Genomic DNA, 23,226 nt, shown 5'->3' on the forward strand with positions numbered 1-23,226 from the left:
AAATTAATTTTTTTTTGCTGTTTTAATCATTCCTTTTAATTGATACATATTTTTTTTTTAACATTTGGGATACCTGATACATGATACCTGATACCTGTTCATTTTTCAGAGCAAAGCAGTTGTCATTTAATTCTATATATTCTATAAAGTAAAACAATGATTTGCTTATTCTTTTTCCCTAGGGCAAATGATTATTTTATAGAGCCCTAATCTGTAACCTATGCCTTTGTCTGTATATCTATATAGAACACTAGCTATCTAATCCTATACTATTAAGGAATTATTTTTAACTTTCTCAAAGTTACATGGCTCCCTTCTCTCTAGCCAGTTTTTAAAATAGCCATTTCATTGAAAATAATTGGATGAGTTATGACAATGAACCAGGTCTGTGAAATGCATTTTCTGCCTTGAGTTGTTCATTTGCTTGCATGACTCTAACCTGTCTTGAAGGCAGATTAACAACAATTAACTCCAGAAGAAAAGTAAAATAATTAATAATGAATTTTAACAGATGGCACAGTAGCTAAAATGTGTGTGATAGGAAGCAGAAGAGACTAGTACTTGGAGGAGATAATTCTGAGGCATTTTATTTTTCTTGGTGTGTTGCATAACTGAAAGACTCTTTCATGATGGACTTTGAAGAAATCCTCTTAGTTTAAAACCCTTGATAGGAATGCACAAGTGGCCTTCTTTAACTACAGACTCTGAACTATCTCTTGGTTTTTCTATAGGAAAATATCAGTAAGGATTAAAAAAAAAAGAAGATTAGAAAAAAGTATTTTCTGAAACAAGTTGTTTTAAGAGAATGTGGAGAAACTGGTTTCAGACTGAGGAAGACCAATCTCTTATCATTTTCACAAACTTGAAAAGTTTCCCGAGGCACCGGGAGCCTGAGTAGAATGACTGTAGTTTTGCTTATCACTCATTGTTTGGTAATGAAAGTAGATGTGTTCGAATGTGTTGTGATAATTATTAGCTGGAGATTTTTCCTGGGAGCTTGTCTGGTGTGTGTGTGTAAAGAGATGAAAAGACTCTTGGATTTAGGCACTGTTATTGAATTAAAAATTATAAAAAAGATAAGATACTTTGCCTTTAGGTAGAGACAATCTAGTCTCTTCTTTTGATTGTTTATATACCCCAAATATAACAGAAAGCAATGAATGTGGGTGGAAACACAGAATGCAATATGCACAGAATATTATTTTATGATTTGCTTTTTTATTCAACAAATATTCATCCAAGCCAAAGGTGAGGAGGGGCTGAAATACAGCCACAATTCTGCTTGACACACCGTGTCCTCTAACAACTTCACAGTTGCATCTGCCCTAAAGAAATTTGTTCTACTTTTCATAGAAGATCTCTCCATGGACCAAGCTAACTGTCCGTGCAGAAACATCTGCTTAAATAAGGTACTTTTTTCTTTTATTTTTGCACAAAGTTTACTTAATAATGCCATTTGCAGCAACATGGATGGACCTGGAGATTATCATACTAAGTAAAGTAAGGCAGCGAAAGACAAATGTCATATGATATCACTTATGGAATCCAAAAAAATGATACAAATGAACTTCTCTACAAAACAGAAAAAAACTCACAGGCATAGAAAACAAACTATGATTATCAAATGGGAAAGAGGATGGTGGAGGGGCATGTATTAATTAAGAGTTTGGGATTAACAGATACAGACAAGTAAAATAGATAAAAATACAAGGACCAACTGTATGGCACAGGGAAATATATTTTAATCTTATAATAATAAGATTTTTTATAATTTAAAAATTATAATTTTAAAAAGTAATTTTAAAATCTTTTAATAATTTAAATCTTATAATATTTAAATCTTAAAACTTATGATGGAAAAGAATCTGAAAAAGAATGTGTGTGTGTGTGTATATATATATATATATATATACATATGAATTACTTTGCTGTAAACCTAAAACTAATAAAATGTTGCAAATAAAAAAAGAAAAAAGCAAAGACTCAACAAATCCTGAGTGTGACTCCAGCTCTCATTCTGAAAGTCCAAAACTTAACACGAGTTCTTGTTTATAGACCCTGAAAGCAAAAAGAATTGAAAACATTTTGTATAAACTAATTTTAAGAGTGTATTTTGTAACAGTGAGTAAAAGGGGACAGAGTACCTGTATATTGGTGCTCAGGTTTAAACAGTTTAGATTTCTTACTTCTTTTTTCATTTCTTTCTTTTTGTCCCTGGACACATCTGGAGAGTTAATAGAGAAATCCTTCATTCTTCTCTGAATGTGACAGACTTTGTGTCTCAGTTGATTAGAAAGTCAAGCTGTGCTAATGATGGGGACAACCTTGTCAGGGTTGATTGGTGTAAAGGTCTCTAGAGGTTAGTACATGTCTCAGGATAGGGACCTGTTCACCTCTATGGAAGATGATTCTAACACATCTCTGAGGAAAGGAGAATCAAAGTTCCAGGCAGAGCAAGGAGGCTACCTGGGTCAAGAGAATACATGCAGAGGGGGAACTGGGGTTTTGGATGTCATGTCTCTTGCTGAGGGAACTGGCATCTGATTTCAGAAGTACCTAAAGAATCAGAGATTAAACAAACAAACAAAAACTACAGAAAGCTGCATGTGCCTTGACATTTTGTATTACACTTAGAAAGTTTAGGAAGGCTTTGGTGAGCATCTCAAAATATCTGTGTTATTACTTTACAGATCAGGAAACTGATGATAAATTTAGCATTTGGGCTAGAACCTAGATCTACTGGCAGATTTCACTTCACAATGTAGAATTAGGGTTAAAGGAAGGGGAACATTCAATCAAATGTTGTGCATACATCACACCTGATTAAAATCGGCAATTCAGTTCAGTTCAGTCGCTCAGTCGTGTCTGACTCTTTGCAACCCCATGAATTGCAGCACGCCAGGCCTCTCTGTCCATCACCAACTCCCTGAGTTCACTCAAACTCATGTCCATTGAGTCAGTGATGCCATCCAGCCATCTCATCCTCTGTTGTCCCCTTCTCCTCCTGCCCCCAATTACTCCCAGCATCAGAGTCTTTTCCAATGAGTCAATTGGCAATTAGGCTCTAACTAAAACCAATGGAAGAAAAATAACCAATTCAGTATTTGAAAACCTTATATGTGGGAGTTCAAATGATAACCAGATCTCTAGAGAACAAGAGGCCATAGAAAAACAAGAAACGAGCACTTGTCTGAACTTCTTATATTGTTCTAATTCAGGCTGAGCCTTGCTTGTTGGACTCAAGCAGGGGTTATGGGAGTTCTGGCTAAGTGTGGGTGTGGAACCAGCCTTGGCACAAGATTGTAAAATGAGGACCTGAGCGAGGTCAGGAATTTAATATCCTTGGGTGATGCTGAGTTTGAGAGCCCACGCAGACAGAATGCCCAAGCAGCTACCTGACAATATTGGTCTAAGTAGTAGAAATTGAATATGAGGCAACTGGCGGAAAACTTGGTACAGCAGAGCAAGAAAGACTAGGTTAGATGGAAGGTGGTGAGTTGATTATGGGTTGACATTATGGGAACTTTAAAAGAAAAGCCTAATGCCATACCTGAAGGTGGGGATGGAAACCTTAGAGGTGCTAAGCCAGTTTGGATCTCTGTCTGTGGCTGCTTAGAGGAAGCTGAATCATGAGATGGAGGATATGGAAAGGAATAGGTGTCCTGGGGTTTGTTTTGATGTCTGATTTAGGAAAATGCCCACTGGCCCACTGTGCAAGGGTGGGTAAGGGTGGTTAGAGTACAAGATACTCACTGGGAAGATCTATTGCCTGTACCTTTTTCTTCAGACCACAAATATTTATCAAGCACCAATTTAGTACCAGCTACCCAGGATGCAACTGTGAGCATGACAGACAGTATTCCTATCTTCATAATGCTTATTATATTTACAGAAAGGAAATAAGCAGGTAGATACATGAGTAAAAGTAAGTCCAAATATGTTATGAAAACAAACAATAGAGTATCACATAATGGAAGAGATTCTTTAAAGTAGATGGTTTGGAAAGATCTATATGATAAGGGGATGTTTAACCTGATAAAAAGGATTTGCCTGTTTGGAGAACTGCTGAAAAGCATTCCAGGCATAGGAAAGAGCAAAAAAAAAAAAAAAGAAACTGAGGAAGGAAATACTTCAAGGAACTATCTAGGTGCCGGGAGCCGGCATATTGCATATTGAGTGCATATTGCATATTGCATATTGAGTGCAGCACTTTCCACAGCATCATCTTTCAGGATCTGGAATAGCTCAACTGGAATTCTATCACTGCCAGGAGCCAGCGTGAGGAACTCCGCCCATGACAAAGGTCATGAGGAAGGAGGCTCAGCATACACAAAGGCGGGATCGAGCCTCAGGAGTCCCCCTGGAAATTCTCGAGCATCTACCCCCCAAACCAGAGTCTGCCTACTTTCTGCTTTGTGCTTTCACCTACACCTCTGACTTTACGGGGGGCTGTCCCCCACTACCTCTCTTTGAAAAAAGAGTTAGCTTACAGCTCCAGTTAATAATTCCTGGGTGTGACAGTGTTTCAACCAAAAAACTCCTTTGGAAATCCTCTAGCCTGCCTGAATAGGTTTTTCCGGCCACATGTGATTGTTCAGAGCCTCCCAACTGTGAGAGGCAGGAGATGTTCTAAACTGCCTAAACACAGATTCCTTTGAGTAGTTAAAAGATTGATTAGAAATTGTATTGGTGAAGGGTTTTTCACTTGTTGGGCCAATGTTTGCTGCTAAGTCTCCATACTCCTTACCTACTGTGTCCTTGGCAGTGTATTGATTGATATAATGGGTGTATAGAAATGTAAAATGCAGCTTTGTCCAATGCTTTTTTGGAGGCTGGTGCCTGACTTTGGAATAATCACCTTTAGAGAAAAATAAGTTTCTTAAAATGTTAACAGGCCTCCTGGCCAGAAGATGATGTCAATCACCTGAACTTTTGCATATGATAAGTTTGAAAGCCTGGCTTCGATTAGAACCAGGAACTGCTGTCCTTGCATGACTCCACCCCTTCCCCCATTATCCTCTATGCATAACTTAAGATATAAAAACTACTTTGGAAAATAAAGTGCGGGCCTTGTTCACTGAAACTTGGTCTCCCCATGTCGCTCTCTCTTTCAAATTCTGGCTGAGTCTCCATCTGGAGCGCGGAACCCACCATGCTTGCTAATTATGCCTGGGCTTCTAAGATCCGACCAGGGAGGCCTCAGTGTCTCCTCTCCTTTGGGAGAACGGAAGGACGCCTGCAGCCTACGTAAGTGGTGCAAACTTCTTGTCTTGAAGTTTTATTGGTCTCCCGCGTAAACCAAGCTACTCAGCCTCTTTTCTCCACTGAATTTTCCTACTGAGCTATCCTTATTTCAGCCGCTTTTCTCCACTGAATTTCCTCACTGAGCTATCCTTATTCTATTACTCTTTGTATCCTTAATTAAAGTGTAATTAAGCAGTTGTTTCCTGACCCTCACCTATGCCGTCTCTCCTTCGAATACCCTGGATCAGCCGGGGCTGGACCCCGGCATCTAGGAACTGTCAAAAGGGCAAGTTACTAGAGCCGGGTTTGCATGGGGAGTATGGCATGTATTGCATGGGGAGGTGAATTTGGAGGTGTCAGAAGAGAGGGGACCATGTTGTACGTTGTGGGTTTGGGTAAGGGTAGAAGCCAGGGTGGTGTCCTGTCACACTTTCACGTGGCCCCTCCACACACTGTACTAGGATTAGTCTGTGTGACCAGTAGAATATGGTAGAAGTGATGGTATGGGACACCAGAGATTAGGTTATAAATAATACCATGGGCTGTATTTTGGGTGTGTGTTCTCCCTCTCTTTCTCTTTTTCTTATTCTCTCTTTCTTGGATTATCTGCTCTGGGGGAAACCAGCTGCCGTCTTGTGAACAATCTTATAAAGAGGCTCACTTGGTAAGAAAATGTAGCTTCCTGTTTAAGTCCATATAAGTTATTATAGAACTGGATCCTCCAGTCCCAATCAAGCCATCAGATCACTGCAACTCCAGTCAACAGCTTGACTGCAATCTTATCCTGTGCTTGAACCACTGAGCAAACGAGTTCCAGATTCTTGATCATTAGAAACTGTGAGATAATAAATTGTTGTTTCAAGCTGCTAAACTTGAGGTACTTTGTTATGTAGCAATAGGATCTTATATAGAAAGGAATTTGATTTTTTCTAAATACAATGCCTTTTTGAGCCACGGGAAAGGGAGGGGGGCCACTGCAATTATCACTGGCTTGAAGGTTGACCAGTTGACCTCTTGAGATTGTTGTTCAGTGAGTTTGTAGGACTTCTTCCCTGTTCAGTTCAGTTCAGTTCAGTTGCTCAGTCGTGTCCGACTCTTTGTGACCCCATGAATTGCAGCATGTCAGGCCTCCCTGTCCATCACCAATTCCCAGAGTTCACCCAAACCCATGTCTATCAAGTCAGTGATGCCATCCAGCCATCTCATCCTCTGTCATCCCCTTTTCCTCCTGCCCCCAATCCCTCCCAGCATCAGAGTCTGTTCCAATGAGTCAACTCTTCGCATCAGGTGGCCAAAGTACTGGAGTTAGCATCATTCCTTCCAAGGAACACCCAGGACCAATCTTTTTCCCTGTAGACAATGATATATTCAGTCTCTTTATTTTTAGGGCTCAAATACCAATGGAATGAAGGTGTACTACTTGCAGTTGCCTTGCAAACAAAGACAGAACTACATTTAAAGCTTTAACAAAATAGTGTTCCTCCCTTCAGTTACAAACTGAGGAAGAGACATTTAGAATATTGTTGTCTACTCTAATCCAATCCAACGAACATTTGTAGAGTAACTCTGAGGAACAGTTCTGTGTTCAGCATTGTGAGGCAAGGACTATGAGCAGAATAACAGTTCCTGTCCTCTAGTAGTTACTCACCATCTAGGGTGGAGAGAGATTATTTTTGGCTCTGTGCAAATTGGTGGCACTTCTCTTCTCCTGACCAGATGGCACTTGATTCCTACTGTTAACAAGGAGACTAAAATTGCAAAACACCAAAAGACAAAGACTGGTCTAGGGGTTTTCTCTTCCTTTGTTTCCCAATAAATACAAGCACTATTTATATTGTTGCCTGACCTATGTAGAACTATGAGACTTTTTCCATCTAAAAAATATTGGGCCCAGGAGTTGATAAGGCTTTCCTGTTGTTAAGGTGAATGGTTGAGGGGGTTAATCTGAAGCTTATGTCTATGAAGCTTTTGTCTTAAGTCTACATACAAGTAAAGGGTGACTTATGTAAGACCAAGGATGTTCTTAACTCTTCTACTGTCTCATTCAAGGCACAGAAACTGAGTTTATCCTGATGTCCTATCAGTATCTTATAAGCTCATATTTGGGACATTGGGAAACAAGCTTTCTCCTAATTTTTGTTGTTGTTGTTCTGTCACTAAGTCATGTCCGACTCTTTGTGACTCCATGGACTGCAGCACACCAGTCTTCCCTGTCCTTCACTATCTCCCAGAATTTGCTCAAACTCATGTCCATTGAGTTGGTGATGCCATCCAATCATCTCATCCTCTGCTGCCCCTTCTCCTCCTGCCCTCAATCTTTCCCAGCATCAGGTACCCTAATTTTATGAATCCATAAACAGCAAGAAATCATAGTTTAAAAACACAGGAGACTTGAGCATCTGCATGTATCTCTTTTTGCTGTGGACACTCTATCTCTTAACTGTATATAGAGGTCTTTCATTTCTTCCTTCAGAAGAATAGACAATAGACATTGTTCTTTAATTCCTCTGATCTCCAGGAGAAGCAAAACCTTTACCTGGCAGTGACAGGGAGGCATCAGCCTGTTTGTGGAATTTTTCCCTAAGTGCCTCCTAAAGCACAAGCAAACCCAGAACAAACACTATCAAGATAAGATATGCCATTGGAGGCACATACTTCAAGGTGCCTTTGAGATTTGGGGACCTTGTTTGGAGTTCTGAGCAGTCTTAATAAGCAGGTCCATCATCTCAGTGAAAAAGGAGATCAAATGGGTGCACCAAGGCAGAACTGATTGGCTAAATTGCCAATGGCCACAGAACGATCCAGCAAAAGCCTGGCACTGGGATGACAGAAACAGCTGTATCCAAGCTGCACTGAAATCTGTCTCTAATTACATTCACCCAATAAAAGCTTGGTTATTTACCACTGGAAAATGGTTCATAATGGTACTTACATCTCTCATCCTTCTAAGTGATTTTGCCAAGTTCTTTTCTTCCTCTGGGTTTGAGGTGCCAAATGTTGAGAGAGGACATTTCCAGAATGTTCTATTTCTTGCCTGGCAACAGTGTGAAATCATCTAGTAATTGTGAACGCTAAGGGGATATTTACTTCTTAAAAAAAGAACCAGTCTTTTACCAGGGCATTACTGTTATCTGTGTTGTAGGAAGATAAGGCAGCCAAAGTTCTTCATTTATCCAATGGCAGGCAGCCCAGGTTAACTGTATGTTTCTGAGTTAGTCCTAGTGACTGCCACTGGATAGAGGTTTCCACAGTTCCATTGTGGATAATGTACTACTCCATTAGCCCCGGGAGTGACATTAACAGGTCAATAAAGGCCTCATAAAATGTTTTATATGCCAATGTCAGTCAGCATATAGCAGGACACTGGTAGTCATTAAGCAGGCGGTGTCTGCTGAATGGTGTTCATTTTCAGTCTTGTCAGTGTTATGTTCTTAAACAGAAGTGTTACCACCACACATGGGGATTGTACTGTTTTCTGAAGTCTCAGTCTTAGCCCAACCAACTGCCTGGATGTAATTTGAAAAATGACAGTGAGCAGATTCTATATAACATAGTGGTTACTCTGATTAGCTTTGGGACCAGGCAGACTTTGTTTTTTATATGATGTGAGCATGAGTTCCTTAATCTTACTGAGCCTTGATTTCTGCCATGTATCAAGTGGGGATAATAATACAAATAAAGTAAAAGGAGAATGCATTTTCACCATTCCTGGTTCCAAGGGAGATATGCACCAGGCTTTCATAATATATGCAAAATGCTTAGAATATCTAGTATACATTAGATAAGTGGTTTTTATCATTGGAAGAAATTCTGAGCCCCTGTTTACCAATAGCGAAATTGAAAGGTGGTTGATATCTCTGGTTACTCTATGAATTCATTGTGAGAGCAGGATTAAATGTTCTGGTCCTTGATTTCTTGTCTGATGTGGTTTTCATAATCTTTATTTGTCTTAGATGGTTTATACTGAAAAGATCTGTGTAGGAGTCATTTTTGCAGATTTTGTGTTAACAAAATAAATAGAACAAATTTCATCTTTTTCTCTCAAAATAAGTTCTTTACATTGGCTAACCCACTCACTTCATCCTTCCCATCCTTTCTCAACCCACGTAGGCCTCCCCTTCACTGTTACTCCTCTTGAGACTGAAAACTTGTCAGCTGGCATCTGCTGATGGCAAATGCTTTAGTTTTCCTTCATTAGGAAAGAATCTCAAGAAATACAGTTAAAGGGAGCATAGGAATAAAACACAGAATTAGCTCGTTGTTTTTCAGTTTGCTGCTTAATTCCTTTTCAACTCATTAAATGTATTGGTAAGTCTGAGAATAGGCAATTGGATTCCATTTCCCTTGCCAGTTTGGATCAATTGGCAATGACTTTCTGGAGCATTGTCTTCTGAAGGCTTCTGATGGTGTATTTAGATTCAAAAGTGAAAAATTGTTGTAGTCAACTTAAAGTGAATCCCATGAGTGCATAAAATGAAGGAGATATTTGCTATCCATGTCTTAAGGTTTCAGGTTAATGGTAATGACAGAAAATCTTCTAGGGTGAGAGTCATGGTTGACTCAATTTGATTCATCCTAACATACATTCAGTGCTTTGCATTTTGGTTCTCAAACTTATTTATTTATTCAGCAACACTTGTTGGGTACTTATAATATTCTGGGAATTTGTTCAGTCAGAAAGTGGATTCCACCTACAATAAACAGGGTGTACCAAGTTCTATAGTTTACCACTCATGTGTTGTAGCTCTTTCTCTTCCTTTTATTTGCCATTATCTCAGATCAGGGCCTCATCATCATAACCTGGGCTGTTATCATCATGGGTTTCTGGGCATTAAGAGGAAACCACTCCATTCCACTGGCAGCACAGCTGCTTAAGGTCTTGAAACGTACAAATTCTCCCAAGGAAGGGATGAAGGAATGCTGAGGGAATGGAGATGGAGAGAGAAGAGAGACAGAAGGTAGAACTAAGTGGATAAGTACCATCACTGACAGATTATTGGGAGGAAAACAAAACTTATTTGAAGATAGTTTTCAATTAAGCACAGACACCAAGAAAGACAAATTTTCTCTTTCTCAAAATGTCGTATAGACACATGCCTTTTTTTGTCTTTCTTTGTAAGTAGTAACAACTATGACTGCTAGTCTCCTAAATGACGCCCTAGCCATCATCTTACCCCATTCACTCCATCCATCCCATGTTGCTAGAAAAATTTTTCTAAAATGTATTACTTCTCCAGCTCTGTTACTCCTCTGCTTAAAATCCTTTGATTCTCCCCTTACCCACAGTGTAAGTTCTTTGTAAGGACCTATCAGTGCATTAGGATAGTTGGTGGAGTGTGAACTGAACTGTCTGCTACTAATTGAGTTAACCTATTGAAGATCAGTAGTAATTTAATTTTCAATGTGAATTTTGCCATTTTGACCTCCAACATCTTTCCTGAATGGAATAGCAAGAAATGAGGTTATCTGTAGTTTTCTTCTCTGTCATGAGATACAACATGTAGCAACTACCAGCAATGACTGTGATGACGTCATTCAGTATTTCACTCACATTCTGGGATTTTCCAGGGATATGTGTCCTGAATTGCATCATCAATTGTCACAGATTTTACAGTAGAACAGCCTCTAACTCACCAAATAAATTCCAAATTCCGTGAAGACTATATAAGAACTTCCCTGATATTTTATCTCTTTAGACAAATCTCTGAGAGTACCAGTTCCTCTGTCTACTTGTTCAATGTGGTCTCTCCTTCTGCAATATTTTCACCCTCCCCTTCAATCCACGTGGTAAGGTCAAATATTTTAAAATCACAATTTATTTCAAGCCTTACTTTCTCTATGATGTTTACCTCGTTACTTCCTCCCTGACTCTGGTAGAATCGACTGCTTACACAATTGCACAGGAATTGGAAGAATGAGGTCTTTTCCTTGTGCATCTCTCTCTTTTCATCCCTCCATCATTTTATCAGGTCCCAGTAGGAAACATCTGTTGCGTGAGTCAGGAGACTTCAGGGCCTGCTATGGGAACAAAGAACACCAAAGTCTCAGTGGGCTGCAGTGACAGAGGTTTACTTACTGCTCATGTTCCACGTCTATCATGAATTGGCCAGGGTCTCTTTCCACATCATCATTCAGAGACTTAGGATGAGTGAACAGCCACCATCTTAAAAATAACTGGTTACTGTATCAGAGAGAAAAGAGGATTTCACATAAGCCACTAAATCCAAATGCTTGTATTCCCCATCTATCAGTTGTAACTTTTTTTTAAATTTTATTTTATTTTTAAACTTTACATAATTGTATTAGTTTCGCCAAATATAAAAATGAATCCGCCACAGGTATACATGTGTTCCCCATCCTGAACCCTCCTCCCTCCTCCCTCCCAATACCATCCCTCTGGGTTGTCCCAGTGCACCAGCCCCAAGCATCCAGTGTCGTGCATTGAACCTGGACTGGCTACTCGTTTCATACATGATATTTTACATGTCAGTTGTAACTTTTAACGTGATTCCATCCAAGCACAAAAAAGCCAGGAAGTGCAGATGACCTTGTTCATATGGAGCAGAGACAGAAATATTTGGCGATTATTTAGCACTAATTATGACTATATATGCTCCCCCCACCAGTAGAACAACTCATGGTTATCCCCTGGAGTTTTGAGAGGGACCTGTTTTCCTGTGCACATTTATATGGTGTATCTGGATGCAATTGACATATTCTTAGCAAGGAGAAGGGAGGGGTGGTGGTTGGATAGATAACCAACAGTGTCTTTGAAACTTTATTCCTTCACCTCCTGCAGCTAACTTCTGGGACTGGAAGGGTCTAGGAGTTCCATAGAGCCTAGTGTAATGCATTTTCAGTTCCATGGAGAGCCATGTTGCTCTGAAATGAATAGACTGCCAGATATTTCTCTAGCAAAGATGGGTTTTATTAGTGATTATCAGAGAATTGCAATTAGGGGTCTGCAGCCATGGGGAATCATGTGTGAATCCCCCCATGGCCAGGAAAGGAGAACACTTTTACAGAGGGGAAAAGAAAGTTAGGAGGGCTCTAGTAAATGGAGCCCATGGCTTTTCATTGCTATGGCTGAGTTCTTGCTAGGAAAGGAGTCTTCTTTCTTTTGGACTCTGCTATTAATATTGTAGGGCATGAGAGCTCCCCCTTCTGGTCTCCCAACTCTATTTAAGTGAGATTTCTGTTCAAGTTTATAACACTGAGAGTTCAACTTGGTGCTCTTTGACAACCAAGAGGGGTTGGGGGGAGAGGGGTCAGGGGGAGGTTCAAGAAGGAGGGAACATTTATAAACTTACAGCTTGTTCACGTTGTTGTACGACAGAAACCAACACAACATGGTAAAGCAATTATCCACAAATTGAGAAAAAAGTTTTACATCCATGATAAGATTTGCATAGCTGAAATCTCTCTATAAACCATTGCTTTGGGAACCTCCTATATCACATCTACCTGGGATTCACAAGTGATTCAGTGGTAAAGAATCCGCCTGACAACACAGGAGACCCAGGAGATGAAGGTTTGATCCTCAGGTCTGGAGGATCCCCTGGAGGAGGAAATGGCAACCCACTCCAGTATTCTTGCCAGGAAAATCCCATGGATAGAAGAACCCGGTGGACTACAGCCCATAGGGTCACAAAGAGTTGGACACGTCTGAGCATGTATTCACTTAGTCCAACAACCCAGTGAGCTAGGTGCTGTTTTCCAGAGGGGAAAACAGACAACCAGAGAGGATAAATAAACTTGCACAAGGTCATAGAGCTAAAATGCGGTGGAGCCAAATTTAATGCCTGCCTGCAGCCTGACTCTGGAATTCTTGTTCTTTCTTTTATTTCTGCAGCCTCTTACATGAAACCCCTGGAATTATATTAACCTCTTTTAAAGATGTTTTTAATCGGTACCCAGCGCCATCCAATGGTATTCTAATTTTGTTTTCTGCTGTGCAAACCACATTTCTTTTTGTTTTAAACACTTCTCTATCTACAGTTTTAAGAGAGGGTATCCAGGGTTTATCTTCTTACACAGTCTTACTCTGACAACATGAGGGTGTTTTGCAGTGACAGTGTGCTTTAATTCAGAAAAATGGATGGCACAGTGATTCTTCTGCAGTAGGAGATTTATACATATTTCCTCCTCTCTGTTAACAGGATTTATTCATACGCCCTGAACAACACACGCCAAAGGCTGCATTTTTTTACTCCCCTCCATTCTCCAAAACAGTCATTAATATTTAATAAATAATCATTGCTATGACTTGAAATGCTTGCTATAACCAGATCAAACAAGGCAATCAGTTTTTACTTCTTAAAGCAATGGAAGGCAGTTAGTTTATTGTGTCTCTTTCAGAGAGTTTGGGTGGGGGTTTCGGCCCCATCATTACCACTTTATTATACATATTAGTTGAATAGACAGAAATTAATGGTTGATGACTTCTTCATTGATATCTAACATTTTTTTTCACGGACAGACTCTAATAAAGCAGTCAGTTAGAGCTATTAGACATATTTTAGGAGAATTTTTTGATGCATATCTTCACTTAGATTATGAAATTTAAATCATTGCTGCTATCAGTGTGAATACTAATGATATAGACTGCCAGATGGAAACCTTTCATAAATTTTCACTTTTCTCTTACAGTCAGTTGTAAATCTTAAGTAAATGACTTCTTGGGTGAACTATGTTGATGTCAGCTTTAATGCCTTATGTCCACACTGATTTCAATGTCATAAGTACCTGGAAGGCAGGCGACTCTTAATTAAATGTCATTTTCTTTTTCCATTATTGAACTAGAGCGGAGTGCAGACTCTGCTGGCATTGTCTGTGGCTTACTGGGGAAAAGTTCAGCTCTTGCTTTGTCATAAGCGGGTTCTTTGGAGCTATTTAAAATGCTTTGGAGTCATGCAGTTTCTCCTCTCTTAACAAAAACAGTCTCTCCCAATGTGTCTTTCAGATAGTAAAATACTGTTTCCTTAGCCCTTTGTTCTCCATTTTGACAAAACATAATCTGTAGATTTTTGCCTCATTTTAACAATTTTTTTTCCTTCTGAAACTGATGTTTTAGTTCTCCTCAGGAGTGCTAATCTCCATATGAAAACTACACTACATAAAACTTTTTTTTCCCCTATAGGGATATATCAGTATTCAGACCGAATTTTCCAAAGGACTTTTCTTATCAATTATGAGGAGCTTCTGGTAATGCATGATTACTTATCACTTGCATTTCTTGTGGAGTTTTTTCCTTTTATTTGCTTTTTCAAACAGAGCTGAACTTTAAGAGGTATTATCCCTTATTTTTTCTTAAACAAAACAGGGGACAAAACAAAATTAAATGAAAGATTGTTCAAATGTTTCTCATCCTCAGAAACTCAAAGGAGAAAGATGACAAAACTCAACAAAAATATTTAGGTGAGTCAATAAATATTCCTGGTAGAAATCTTAGAAATCATACAGGTATGACAACTTTTTACAGTTATTGAGTTATTTTCTCACCAGTTGTTTATTTATTGATTTGGTTTACCATTAAACCTATGAACCCAGTGATAAATGTTCTTCCTCTGTTGTTACAATGTAATGCATTGAGCTTTCCTTGAAGCTTCATTAAAATTATATCTAAGGCACAGATTATAAGAAAATGATTAATAATACAATAACATGGACTATTGCTCTGTGGAACTGTTTGGAGTTCTGGGCTCCTTTTATCAGCCCTATCGTCTGTTTTGTTCTCTGCTTCCACCCACGCAGGGAAGCAAATGCCCATCATCTTTTTTTTTGTTTCCATCAAGCAATAAGAACCATCCTTCTGTAGAAACAAAGGCACTGACGAAACATTCTACTCCATTAAAATAATTTTCTGACATGGTTTCAATAATTAGTGTATTTCAGTTTCAACAACTGTAATTAAACCTGACCTTTAAGCTAATTATGTCTTGACATTTATGATTTTAAACTGGCTTTCCCTGTGGTGATGGCATGTTATATTCTGGTTCTAATGAATAGTTTTGTAGTATTTACCTGTTGTCAGAGGGTCTCTGTGGTGGCTTGAAGGGGACCACTTCCTGCAGGATCCTGTCACTAGAGACATATGGTGCCACTCTGTAACAGCATTATCTGCCACAATACCATGTTGACATTGAATTTCTGTAAGAGTGTTTCGATATAATTACAGGTACAGCAAAATCCTTACTGGAAAATTTCAAAGAATAGGTCAAAAATGAACTCAGCCTTTGAGGTTGATAAAGTGTTGATAAAGCTTTCTTGGGGTCTAATAATTTGTGGAAGGTAAGTAGGATGAAGCTTCCTAGCTGCCATGAGAGACAAATTGTGTCAAAGGATTCCGAGGAGGGAGAAATCAAGATGGCGGGCTGGTCTTATTGGCTATCATAAAGATTGAACAGTGGTGTTTTTCTTTGTTTTTTATTCTCTCCTAGGGTACTTCCAGCTCAGTTTTTTCTTTTCAATAATAACAACATAGCTAACATTTATCAAGCACTTACTGTGTGTCAGGTACTGTGTTAAACACTTTACATGTATTATCTTAACACTGTAACAGCCCTATGAGGAAGGGATACTCTAGCATCTAGCACAGTCAACTCAAAGTCCTTTGATTTTCTTCACTATGTTTTTTCTTGGCTGTGCTGGGCAGCATGTGGAACTTAGTTCTTCAACCAGTATCAAACCCATGCCACCTGCAGTGGAAGTGCAGAGTCCTAATTACTGGACCACCAGGGAATTCCTTCTTCAAATGATAAAAGCCTATATTTGGTGAAGTCAAATAATACTTTGAAGTATTAGAGTCTGTATTTCTTTTATTCCCATTTTCTTTACATGATCACCCCATTCAACTTCCCTACCTCTCCCTATTAATCAGAGGCATCCACAATACTTTTAGGAACTTCAAGAAACAATCAAGTTTGATTTTCTGACCTTGAAAGTGGGTCCTAAGAAAGCATGGCTGTAACAAGAAAATTGGAGAGAGGATAGAGTAAGAACTAGAAAGTCAACCTGCTCTTCTTCCCACATCACTAAAGGCAGGTCCCTGCATGAAAGACAAAAGCAGGGATGATGGGTGACCTTAGTGGAGGGGAAGTAGGAGGCTGATGAGTGAATGGGAAAGGTGATGTAAATCAGGTGGAGAGGTGGTATAGGGTAAAGAATACAGGTAGCTACACAGAGCACAAGGGAGCATCCTTGAAGCCCAGTCATCATAGGCAGATCACTTGCTGCCAATGGAGAGTATGGCTGAATTTCAATATCCATGGGTTCTGCATTTGCAGACTCAACCAACCTCAGATCAAAAATATTCAGGAAAATAATTCCAGAAAGTTCAAAAAACAAAACTTGAATTTACTGCATGCTGGTGACTATTTACATAGCATTTCCATTGTATTTACAACCATTTACATAACATTTACATTGCATTAGGTTGTATAAGTAATCTAGAGATGATTTAAAGTACATAGAAGGAAGTGAGTAGGTTATATGTAAATAAAGGACTTGAGCATCTGTAGATTTTGGTGTCCACAGGGTGTCCTAGAACCAATCCGTAGAAGATATTGTTAATGTATATCTTCAGGTGGGCAGAGAAACCATGCAAGTGTGGCCATTAGCCTTATTGCCCTTGTGAGATGTGGACTTTCCATGGAGAGATGCCTGTAGGTAGTTTATGGATTGTCCAGAGGGAAGGCACTTATTATGATACCTCACTGAGGCCATCTAATTGCTCTGGGAGGACATCCACCTTTTTCTGTGGCCTGAGACATACAATTGTTGTTGTTTAGTTGCTCAGTCATGTCCTACTCTTTGCAACCCCATGGACTATAGCCTGCCAGTCTACTCTGTCCATGGGATTTCTGAGGCAAGAATACTGGAGTGGATTGCTATTTCCTTTGCCAGGGGATCTTCCGGACCAAGGGATCAAAACCACATCTCCTGCTTGGCAAGTGGATTCTTTACCACCTGGGAAGCCCATGATATACATAAAAGCCCCAAAATAAAGAATAGATGTCATTTCACACAAAAGAAAAGTCAGGAGGAACCAGAGCTCAAATTGCCAACATTTGCTGGATTATAGAGAAAGCAAGGGAATTCCAGAAAAACGTCTACCTCTATTTCATCGACTGCACTGAAGTTTTTGACTGTGTGGATCATAACAAACTGTGGAAAGCTCTTTCAGAGATGGGAATACCAGACCATCTTACCTGTCTCTTGAGAAACCTGTATGCAAGTCAAGAAGCAACAGTTAGAACCCTGTATGGAACAACTGAGTGGTTCAGGATTGAGAAAGGAGTATGACAGGGCTATCTACTGATACCCTTTATTTAACCTATACTCTGAGCACATTATGAGAAATGTCAGGCTGGATTAGTTACAAGCTGGAATCAAGATAGGTGGGAGAAATATCAACAACCTCAGATATGCAGATGATACCACTCTAATGTCAGAAAGTGAAAAGGAACAAAATAGTCTCTTGATGAGGGTGAAGGAGGAGAGTGAAAAAGCCGGCTTAAAACTAAATATTAAAAAAGCTAAGATCATAACATCTGGCTCCATTACTTCATGGCAAATAGAAGGGGAAAATGTGGAAGCAGTGACAAATTTCCTTTTCTTGGGTTCTAAAATCACTGAGGCTGGTGACTGCAGCCATAAAATCAGAAGATGGCTGTATCTTGGTGGGAAAGCTATGACAAACCTAGACAGTCTGTTAAAAATCAGAGACATTACTTTGCCAACCAAAGTCCGTATAGTCAAGACTATGGTCTTTCCAGTGGTCACGTACAGTTGTGAGAGCTGGACCATAAAGAAGGCAGAGCACCAAAAAATTTATGCCTTCAAACTGTGGTGATAGAGAAGACTCCTGAGAATCCCTTGGACAACAAAGAGATCAAACCCATCAATCTTAAGGGATATCAACACTGAATACTCATTGGAAGGACTGATGCTAAGCTGAAGCTCCAGTATTTTTGTCACCTGATGCAAACAGAAGACCCATTGGAAAAATCCCTGATACTGGGAAAGATTGAGGGCAGAAGAAGAAGGCATCAGTGGATGAAATGGCTTGATGGCATCACCGAGGCAATGGACATGAACTTGGGCAAACTTTGGGAGATGGTGAGGGATGGAGTGCTGCAGTCCATGGGTCACAAAGAGTTTGACTTGACAGGGTGACTGAACAACAACACCAAGAGGGGCAAAGATGCTGTGGGAAGAAAAGTCCAAGCTTCATGCTTGAATGGGATAAGGTGGTTAGAGAACCCTTTCCTACAACATGAATTGAGATTTAAGTTCCCATTGGATGTTTATTTTTAATCTGAATAATTTTGGTAAACAACCACAAAAGCTATTCTTCAAGATTCAACCAGTGGAACTCTAATGGTGGGATTAGAGGCAGAGGGATACTTGAGTTCAAAGGCATTTTTAAACTTCTCTAGATTAGACTCTATGTGTTTCTTCCTCTTTGCATAATATGAAGATGAATCTGCTTTCTAGGCAGAACCATGAAATCACCAGAAACTTAGATGTATGCTTCCCCCACAAGGGGGAAACGTATGCAAAGAAATAAGTTTTAAACCTGATGTGACCACTGACTGAGCAGTGGATATGGGCTTAGTGAGTAGGATCAACAGACAAAAATAGGAGCAGGCAGATAAAATGTGGCTGAAAAAGTAGGATGGAAATTTTGCGAAAGCTAGTCTAATTTCAGAATTGTTTGGTAGTCTTTTTAGCACCATGTTCTTGAAAGTATGGAGACTTTGCTGTGGATGGTAACAAACCAAGTGTACTCTAAGTCACTGACCAAGTTAGCTACTAAACAAGTTAGTAAGTAAGTTACTATAACATTGTGTGAAGATGTCTTGGCCTTTGCCTCACTTGAGAAATGCTGGGCTGGATGAAGCACAAGCTGGAATCAGGACTGCTGAGAGAAATATCAATAACCTCAGATATGCAGAGGACACCACCCTTATGGCAGAAAGTGAAAAAGAACTAAAGAGCCCCTTGATAAAAGTGAAAGAGGAAAGTGCAAAAGTTGGCTTAAAACTTAACATTCAGAAAACTAAGATCATGGCATCCTGTCCCATCACTTCATGGCAAATAGATGGGGAAACAGTGGGAACAGTGAGAGAATTTATTTTGGGGGGCTCCAAAATCACTGCAGATGGTGACCTCAGCCATGAAATTAAAAGATGCTTACTCCTTGGAAGAATAGTTATGACCAACCTAGACTGCACATTAAAAAGCAGAGACATTGCTTTGCCAACAAAGGTCCATCTAGTCAAGGCTATGGTTTTTCCAGTAGTCATGTATGGATGTGAGAGTTGGACTATAAAGAAAGCTGAGAGCTGAAGAATTGATGCTTTTAAACTGTGGTGTTGGAGAAGACTCTTGAGAGTCCCTTGGACTGCAAGGAGATCCAATCAGTCCATCCTAAAGGAAATCAGTCCTGAATATTCATTGGAAGGACTGATGCTGAAGCTGAAACGCCAATGCTTTGGCAACCTGATGTGAAGAACTGACTCATTTAAAAAGACCCTGATGCTGGGAAAGATTGAAGTCAGGAGGAGAAGGGGATGACAGAGGATGAGATGGTTGGATGGCATCACCGACTCAATGGATATGAGTTTGAGTAAAGTCTGGGAGTTGGTGATGGACAGGGAAGCCTGTTGTGCTGCGGTGCATGGGGTTGCAAGAAGTTGGAGATGACTGAGCGACTGAACTCCACTCCACTCACTTGGGTAGATCTCAGACCATGCTTCAGTGTACTCAGTTCATGTGCAATGGAAGGAACTGATGGAGGGTTGGTGACTCTAACCTACTGGCAGTGAGAAAGGAGGATAACAGTGATTAGAAGAATATTAAAGAGTTCAGGTCAATAGCTATTGGAATTTGGGATCACCTCCAGGGATTGTCTTAGCCTAGTGCTTGGTGGTGGTTTCAGATATTACTGATGGCTCACCCACATCACTAAAGTGTGAGTGCTGTGAAGCCAGGGACGATTGTTACTTTTGCTTAGGTTTATTTGTTTTCTTTTCATTTTCAGTGCCTGAAACCAGTCATGAATACATCTGGTTGAGTAAGTCCAGCTTTTGGAAAATATTCGCCCTCTCATGAAAGGGCCATCCATGTGTGGCTTCTCACTTCATTGTTCTAATCACCATCTCTCTGTTCCAGTGTCTGAGGGGAGTCAGCCTAAAGAGTTTGGAGGTTTTACAAACCTCAAAGAGAGACAAATCCTTGATGTTTGGAAATCCGTTGCCATCATCATCTGGTCAAGGCAGTGATGACTCCTGGGGCGGAGGATCCCAGACCACCCCAGCTGTTGGCTCACAGAGGGACTTGGTGGATGGACTGATGGTTAATTTGTTGTCCTTCCGGGACAGCCTCTGTAGAAATGGGTCTGCTACGCACCAGCACCTCACAGGAGACTAATAGATGAATCTTACCTGCACAAGTGTGTTTCATGGGTCAGATGTCTAAACACGACCCCTGTAGCTCTGACCCCTGGTGGATTTATTTTCTAGACGTTACAGTTCCTTGGTGTCTTGAAGACTATAGCCTGTAAAATGAGTATTGGGTGAGACAGCTAGCCAGATTGCCATTCTGGTTGTGTTATTGTTCTGTAACTCTGCTGAGAAGGTTCAGAAAGCTGTAAATCCAATGTGAATTTATAGTGGCAGACTGAAGTGTAACTGATGACAAGGTATTTCCACCACTTACTTACTCACAGGGGATCCCCAACACACCCACATCCACAGAGCTGGTCTATCATGAGTTAAAAGTAACATCCCATTTAAATTACTTGTAACACAGGCCGGCTCTAAATATTCACCATGCATCTATTCACCTCTGCAGCTTACAGCCTTTTCTGACCCACAACTTTACATTTCTGTGCCAGCAGTTCATTCTTTATCAGTAATGATCTTTCCAGAGCAGTTTGATTTGTCTGTGCAGTGACACATGATATTTGGATAAACTGCTATTTATTTCCTCTCTGGCTTTGCACGTGGAGCTCGGTGACATGTTTCACAGGAGATCACCTGTGATGAGGACAAAGGTCAGTGGAAAGCTGTTCAAACAGAGAGGTTTGGCCTCGAGGAGTCTGTCTGAACCTCAACTCTCGACCTGTCCATTGACTATGCTTGCTAATTGGGTCTTCAGTGCAAAGCAAGGAACGATGCTCAGCATTGCTAGCTATTTGTTTAGCCAGAACATGAAAATCAATCTACCAATGAGCAAAAGGGCATAGCAAACAACATCCCTGTGGAGCTGGGTGTTTTTGGCCTTGGCATTCAACACATGCGGTCTGAGAGCTCCCACAACCTGTGTGCAGATGTGGTTCACATAATTAATGCGATGCTTGCTTCTTGCATGAAGATTTTTTTCACGATATGCAGGGCTGGTGAGAGATGGATAAAGAAAGCAAGGGAGCCTGAGGTTAGTAGAAATAAGTGACCTTGAAGGTTGTTTGGGTCCAATTGAAATGATGGTGTGCATTCTGATGTACTGTGATGTATTCTTTTCTTTAATCGGTCAGATGTGAAGGATTTTACAGCTCGTGATGGAAGATAAAGCAAACACGAAACAAAAACCCTCTTTCTGAATATATTGCTCCATTAAACTCTAAGGAAGTAGCTTGTCTGGCTTGCCAAGAACAAGGTCAGAGGATCCTCTTGGCTTCTGGGTCCCTAGGTTTCCTTCACTACCCTCTGGCTGTTAGCTTTTGAGAGAAATTAAACAGTTGATCTCATCTGAAAATCACATGGAAAGGGCGAATTTTTTTAACACACAGAAAATGAAAAAATAAGCTCTTGACTTTTCTCAACTTAATGCTGTCAGATCCAAAGGAAATTAAAGACGCATACATTTGGCTTTAGGAATCTGATTAAGGAAATACCTTGGAAATTAGCCCTTAGTGCTGGACCTTCTTAGGTAGAATTTATTAGAAGGATCCTGAGTGGCAGGCATCTCTTATTTTCTGCTCCTTTCTCAAATGCTTGATGCTAAAGCAGGTACAAAACGGGAAGGCATATTTTAATCAGGGGGGTGTTTTCAAGGCTTGCAACAGAAAGTTACATTGGATCTCTCCAGGAAGGCGTTTTTCTTAATAACAGCACCTCGTTTGCCCACTGTAACCTTTGAAATTTATCCCTAACCAATTCAACTTCACATGCTTCCTTTTTAACAAAGGGAAGAAAGAAGAGAGAAAGTAAAGAAGGAATAAATCGACTGTAATGTGGCAGATGCCTTTCTTGTGCTTATAATTGTGTAAAGAAAGAAAATGATGCAGTAAAACTCTGCAGATTTTATTTGGTTTATTAGCTCTGACTGCATCTCAAGCTGTCTGACTGCTCCAATTTTAGACAACACATGACATCATAATTGCTTCTGGCATTTTACAGTAATAGATACTGGTGAGAATTACATGAGCACCTCCCCTCCCCCCAACTATATGATTACTTCTTTGGAAAATAGCAACCTCTCATTTGCAGAGCATGCACATTTTGACAAAGGTAGTTTTCCACTATATTGCCTGCAAAGATAGTCTGCCCTATTTAAGTTTGAAGGCAGCTTTCTCCAACCCACCAAACAGGTTCTCAGATTTTCACATTGCATCTACCAGCATATTCAGTGCAATATGCCTGTCCAAAGTCCTGAATAATTAGCAAAAATCAGCCAAGACCAGGGCAACAATTAATTTTTCCTCAGAAAATCCAGATCCCTAAGGTGACAGATTGGATCACTTTGTTGTAGTTCTGAAATAGCATTCAGATTCTCAAAACACATGGAGACATTTACTTTCCCTCTGCATAGATGACCTCCTATATGCTGAAGACCCAGTTAATGAACCCGTGGCAGGGAGATGGCTAAATGAAGTCACCAATGAAAATTTGAATTTACTATGACCCAAGCACAGGATGATAAGGATATTTTCACAAAGATGTGGAACTGATGCAGACTTTGACTGCCACGCAGCAG

The 23,226-nt window shown here is 40.0% G+C and overlaps 2 long non-coding RNA genes across 7 annotated transcripts in view; one reads left to right on the forward strand and one right to left on the reverse strand.

The window, feature by feature from the left end:
- LOC129657741 (uncharacterized) overlaps positions 1 to 23,226 on the reverse strand; it is a 90,856-nt gene that overhangs the window by 15,088 nt on the left and 52,542 nt on the right. For 4 of the 6 annotated variants that reach the window (XR_008717056.1, XR_008717058.1, XR_008717055.1 and 1 more), the window contains 2 exons: positions 15,268 to 15,393; positions 11,094 to 11,262 (listed from right to left, as the gene is read on the reverse strand). This is a non-coding gene — a long non-coding RNA (uncharacterized LOC129657741). The remainder of the gene's footprint in view (positions 1 to 11,093; positions 11,263 to 15,267; positions 15,394 to 23,226) is intronic. The other 2 variants (XR_008717059.1, XR_008717057.1) reach the window with 1 other exon arrangement.
- On the forward strand, positions 4,739 to 22,468 carry LOC129657742 (uncharacterized). Its single transcript, XR_008717060.1, has 3 exons — positions 4,739 to 5,247; positions 20,291 to 20,323; positions 20,422 to 22,468. It is a non-coding gene; the product is annotated as an uncharacterized LOC129657742 (long non-coding RNA).

The sequence above is a fragment of the Bubalus kerabau genome, chromosome 7 (genome assembly GCF_029407905.1).
Source record: "Bubalus kerabau isolate K-KA32 ecotype Philippines breed swamp buffalo chromosome 7, PCC_UOA_SB_1v2, whole genome shotgun sequence".
In the NCBI taxonomy this organism is placed as follows: Eukaryota; Metazoa; Chordata; class Mammalia; order Artiodactyla; family Bovidae; genus Bubalus; species Bubalus kerabau.